This window comes from Medicago sativa, chromosome 3, assembly GCF_051527215.1.
Source record: "Medicago sativa cultivar Bolivia chromosome 3, Bolivia_mono, whole genome shotgun sequence".
Lineage (NCBI taxonomy): Eukaryota > Viridiplantae > Streptophyta > Magnoliopsida > Fabales > Fabaceae > Medicago > Medicago sativa.
In genome coordinates, this window is record NC_140751.1 from 19,988,463 (window position 1) to 19,994,101 (window position 5,639).

At 32.6% G+C, this 5,639-nt stretch overlaps 1 long non-coding RNA gene across 1 annotated transcript; it reads left to right on the forward strand.

The window, feature by feature from the left end:
* The first annotated feature begins 3,225 nt into the window (after positions 1–3,225).
* Positions 3,226–3,728, forward strand: LOC146936247 (uncharacterized). The gene is made up of 2 exons (XR_015033144.1): positions 3,226–3,285; positions 3,398–3,728. It is a non-coding gene; the product is annotated as an uncharacterized LOC146936247 (long non-coding RNA).
* The last annotated feature ends 1,911 nt before the right edge of the window (positions 3,729–5,639 follow it).

The window sequence follows — 5,639 nt, forward strand, 5'->3', positions numbered from 1 at the left end:
CCTTAACTAAAATTAATATTTAGCTACTAATTAATACTTATCCACAACTTTCTGGTCCCATTTATTTATCACTACTTTATTCTTAAGATCTCCAGAGTTCTCTGGTCACATTATCGCTTTATTTATTTCAGCTATATATCCAGAACTTTCTGGTCCATTTATCGCTTTATTTACTTCAGCTATAAATCCAGAGTATTCTGGTCCTGTTAATACTTTATTTATTTTAGTCATATATTCCAGAATTCTCTGGTCTTTTTATTTACTTTATTTTAAATATACAATCCAGATTTCTCTGGTCCTTTTATTTATTAATTAACAACATAAATATTTTATTTGTTTAACTCTTACCAAGAACTTTCTTGAGTATATAAACTTATTTAAGTTTCAGGAATAATTTTTAAAAGGTCACAATTCAAACCCCCTATTCTTATGACTATTTCTTTCACTTCACCTTCCATGCAGGGGCGGACCTGAACAGGTCCTGGTGTGGCAAGTGCCACACCAAACCAAGCTGATTTTTTCAGTCACAAGCAAGCTGATTGGGGTTTTTGCTGCTGCTAGCAGAATTCTGTCTGCATCTGCTGGATAGTCAGGTCCTTTTTTCTGCTTTTTTGCCCGGTTTTAGCTACTGAGGGAGGGATGGGATTCATGTTTGTGTGGAGAGGTTTCTAGCTGGTGCTGCATGTTGTTTTGTTCTGGTTTAGTAACAGGATTTGGGGATCAGCAGCTATAGGTGCCGTTTTGATCCGTTGATCAGCTGGTTTTTTGGGCTGGCAGTTTTGTGTTTGGTGCGGCTTGGGGATCAGGATTTGGGCTTCCACCAACCAAGACCAACCGCTGTCAGTCTCCTCTCTCAGATCAGCACCACCACCATCTCTGTTTAACGTTAGTTTTCGTCCCCTGCTCTCATCTCTCTTTTCCCTTTTTAATTGAAATCGTGTGTGAGCTTCTCTTCTTCATTTTGCTTATTATGATTAGTTGTCTGTGCTGAAATTTCCAATTGAAATAATGGCTTAATTTTGGTTACTATACTGAAATTGAAATTGATTTTAGCTTTTATACAATATCATTAGGTTTTGGCTACTGAAATTGAAATTGAGTTGAATGATATATTGCTTTGTGAGTTGAATGAAATTTAGTTATTTGACCACAAAATTGTGCCCCAGTGGTATCGTGAGGCCAGGTCCGCCCCTGCTTCCATGTGCAGTCTTTGCTTGAATCATGCAGAGACTTCTTTTCATTTATTTTTTGACCTACCCTATGCAAGAAAGCTTTGGTACTGGTTTACTAATACAATTAACAAAGCCTTTAAGTTCACTCAAATTGATGATATATGGAAAATTTGGGGTTAAGATCCTCTCCATTTGTAATTTGTTCCATTTGTTGCAATTTGGAGAGAGATAGACACAAAAAAAATAAGTGGTGGGTCCTAACTAAGTGGATCCCACCATCATTAATTTTTTTGTGTCTATCTCTCTCCAAATTGCAACAAATGGAACAAATTACAAATGGAGATGATCTTTACCCGAAAATTTGTGATTTACATTGGTCCCCTCAATGTAAAGTGATGATTAAGTCTGATATGATCAACCTAATCAACACCATATGGTTTGTGCGAAATCAATCCAGGTATCATGATATGGTGATCCCTTGGAAGTCTGTTATCTCAATAATAATAGCTAATGCCTCCATGTCAGGTAATCACACTGCCTTGCTCTCCTACAACTCTGTCACTGATTTCTCTATTCTGAGATCTTATAGAGTTAAAATCAATTACCCCAAAGCTCCAGATATCAAAGAAATATTCTAGAAACCTCCCATGATCAACTGGACAAAATGCAACATTGATGGGGCATAAAATGGAATCCCATGTATGGCTTCTTGTGGAGGGGTTTTTAGAAATCATGAAGCTGATTTCTTAGCCTGCTTTGCAGAACCTCTGGACTTTGCAACTTCTTATTATGCTGAACTCTGTGGAGCCATAAGAGTTGTTGAGATTGCCTATGATTTGAATTGGAAATAGTTATGGTTAGAAACTGATTCAATCATGGTGGTCAAAGCTATTACAAATTCTTCTCAGATTCCTTGGAGACTAAGGAACAGATGGGCCAACATTTAAGGTTTTACTCAGAGGGACGAACTTCTTTGTCACTCAAATCTATAGAGAAGGGAATCAAGTTGTAGATACTCTAGCTAATGTAGGTCTTGGCTTAGATTCTCTTATATCGTTGGGGTCTGATATTCCTCCTATGATTAGAGAAAATATAGTTAAAAACAAATTGGGTTGACATAATTTTAGATTTTCCAATATGCAATGGAGTTTTGGTTTGGACCCCTCCATTTTTGTTTTTGTTTTCCTTATTAATGCCTTCTCTGGTTGGTGAGCACCTTTAGCTCCCACCTTTTTGGTTAAAAAAAAAAAAAGGAGTTACAAACCGTCATGTACAAGAGTGTAGGCATGGCAACAAAACCCATACCCGCGGTTACCCGCCTGAACCAAACCCAATTTGACGGGTTTTCCCCGTTTTGACTGGGTTTGGGTATGGGTATGAGTTTTCCCCGATTTCAAAACACGGGTCTGGGACGGGTAACGGGTATATAGGTACCCACCCCGAACCCATACCCAAACCCGTCCCAAATGTAAAAAATTACTTTATGATGATATGTCATGTTATTTTATTTGATAATTGTCATTTTAATAAAAACTACCAATGATATTTAAAGGATCAACTGAATTAATCTGTCTAACAAATGTTAAAGTGAGTGTATTGTTGGATAATGTATTACAACGTTGCGTTTGGAGATGAAAAAAAACTTCTATTTTTTATTAAAAAAAATATTCAATGCGGGGACGGGGATGAGGCGGGTAAGTATGGGTATGGGTAGGGTAACAGGTATGGGTAGGGTAACGGGTAAGTATATTCAAATCGGGTATGGGGACGGGGAAGGTAAAACCCGTCCCCACCCCGCCCCATTGCCATGCCTACAAGAGTGTTCCCCTTATTTTTTATCCTAGATTTAAAATATAGTCAATTATATTATATTATATTCCTCTATAATGCATTAAGTAATAAAAAACAAAAAAAGCATATTAATATTACTTCCTTAAAAAAATATTCTTTTTTAACTAAATAATTTAAAATATAAAATAAAAAGTCGGTGGTCGGCAATTTGCCTATATAAAGATTTGGTAGGAGAACATGTGTCTTATAACTAAGATGGAGACTGCAAGAGATTCTTCTCTCAAGCTCACATTATCGGTTGCCGTGTTTATCATCGCATCAGGTTTGAACAGATTTTCTATACATCTTGTTGTGGTTTTTTTACCACATCCTTCAAATTTCCCATCAAATATAAATTTTACATGTTCTTACGTTCATGTATTGTTTGTGTGTAGTTATGTGCATGGAATATGTAGAAGGACTAAGAAATGGTAAGATTATACCAAAATGTCACGTGAATTGTCCAACCTCATGCGACAGTGAGGCAGCCTGTATGCATTGTTGTGATTGTATTATATGGGGTGGTGCTGATCCTAAGTGTGATAAAGGTCATTGCACATGCATTTTATATCCACCGATAATTGCAAATTGAGTTTGAGTATTGCAACGCAATGGTCATGTATACATGAGAATAATATACCTAAATTATAAAGGATTTTGCATCTTTAATCTCAAGAATGATTGTAGCTTTGATGTACCCCTATGAAGTTCGGATATTTGATACAATACGGCACCGATATGTCGATACAGGAAAATTTCAAAATTCAAGATACGATACGACCGGGATAATATAATATAAAATTAAATTTAAATTACATATTAAAATTCAAAATACAAACTATATATTAAAACTCAAAAGAAAACAAAACTGTCACAAAACTATGCATTAAATCTCAAGAATAATTGTAGGTTTGATGTACCCACAAGCCAAATCAAATTTACGGGTAATGATATTTGTACAACTATATTGTAACAACTACATTATCATAAAATTATCCCAAATGATTGAACAAATATCGTTTTTCCAAATTTATTCAAGTGTGCTTTATCATTTCTAACACACATCATGAACAACTTTGTATATAGTCACCTATCCATAATAAAAAAAAAAACCATAATCTTCTAAAGTTTCATAAATAACCTTCATTCTAGTCTCTATTGCCACACACACATAAGAAAGTCATTATGAGCTTAACTCAATTGGTATGGACAATTCATAATATATACAAACGTCCAAGGTTTGAACCTCAACAACCAACAAAAAAACACACACATATAAGAAAACAATTTAATCTCATCTCTTCTAATCTCGTTAATTTATATATAGGGGCTAAACATAGGAGGCTCGATTGTTATTATTATTTTTAGGGGGCTAAAATCGCAACTTTCTGATACTTAAGAGGCCAAAACTGTAATTAAGTCTAAAATAAAATATAAAATATTGGAGAAAAACACAACATTAAAGTTGATATTTTAAAAATAATTACATGTTTTCAAAATATTATCATATTGACCTCTCGTAATCTTCTGTTCTCGTGACCTAATGACACTGAGTACAAATATCAATATTTAACTTTCAATTAAGATAATGACGGTAAAGGTGATACAAAATACGATACGCCATAAGTTAGTTCAAACACTACTTTGAGTAGCATTTCAAAAAATGTAATAATCTCTTAACAAATTACTATCGAATTATAAGAGAAATACCAAACAACTCTACTGAAATTATCTCTTAAAAAAAAAACTCTAATCATACGAGTTTTAAAAAAAATTCTTGAAGCTTTTTTTCTTGAAAAGTAGCATTTTCCATTAATTAATTAAATAAGCTAAAAATAAGGCACTGCCAATCCAGACTCTAAATATGTAACGAATAAGCAATTAGGGTATTCTAAATAAATAAGTTCAAATAAAAAAAATATCCATGGTATCATCCAAAAGTGAAAATTGAGTTTTCATTTATGTTTGGTTTGGCTTTTTAGAATTGATTCTATCCTCCAAAAGCAACCAAAAGCAATTCTGAATGAAGCTACAATTCCTAGCTTTTGAGTTAACTAGAATCAATTCTTCATTAAATTTTATATTTAGATTATTACAACCCATTATTTTCCTTTATTGTCCTTTATCAATTTTCCGTTTTTTTTTTGTTTGTATTTAATTTGAGGAATCAAATTTATCAAAATAAATAGCGAACCAAATTAACCCAATAAAATATTTATGAACATGAGTTACCAAATTTTGGATTTTTCTTTACAGTTTTTCCGTTTAGATTTGTTGTATTTTTTTTCTTTTACGCTACATTTTATCATTTTTGCCAACCATCTCTATTATTATTTTCTTTCAATAAAAATCTCTATTATTATTTAACTTAATATATTTTATCAAAAAATATAAAATACATCGAACAAATATTTGGTCAAAAAAATTCGTTTAATGATCGTATTTATTTTTTTTAAATTAATATATAGAAAAAATTATTTATTTACATTAAATAATAAATCTACATTTAGTATTTATCTTTTTTTGGTAGTGACATTTAGTATTGATCTGCACATACATTTAACTATGTTTTTTTTTATTTAGCCATGTCTATTTTAGTAATTATACATTCAAAAGTAATTTTGATCAAAACTATCC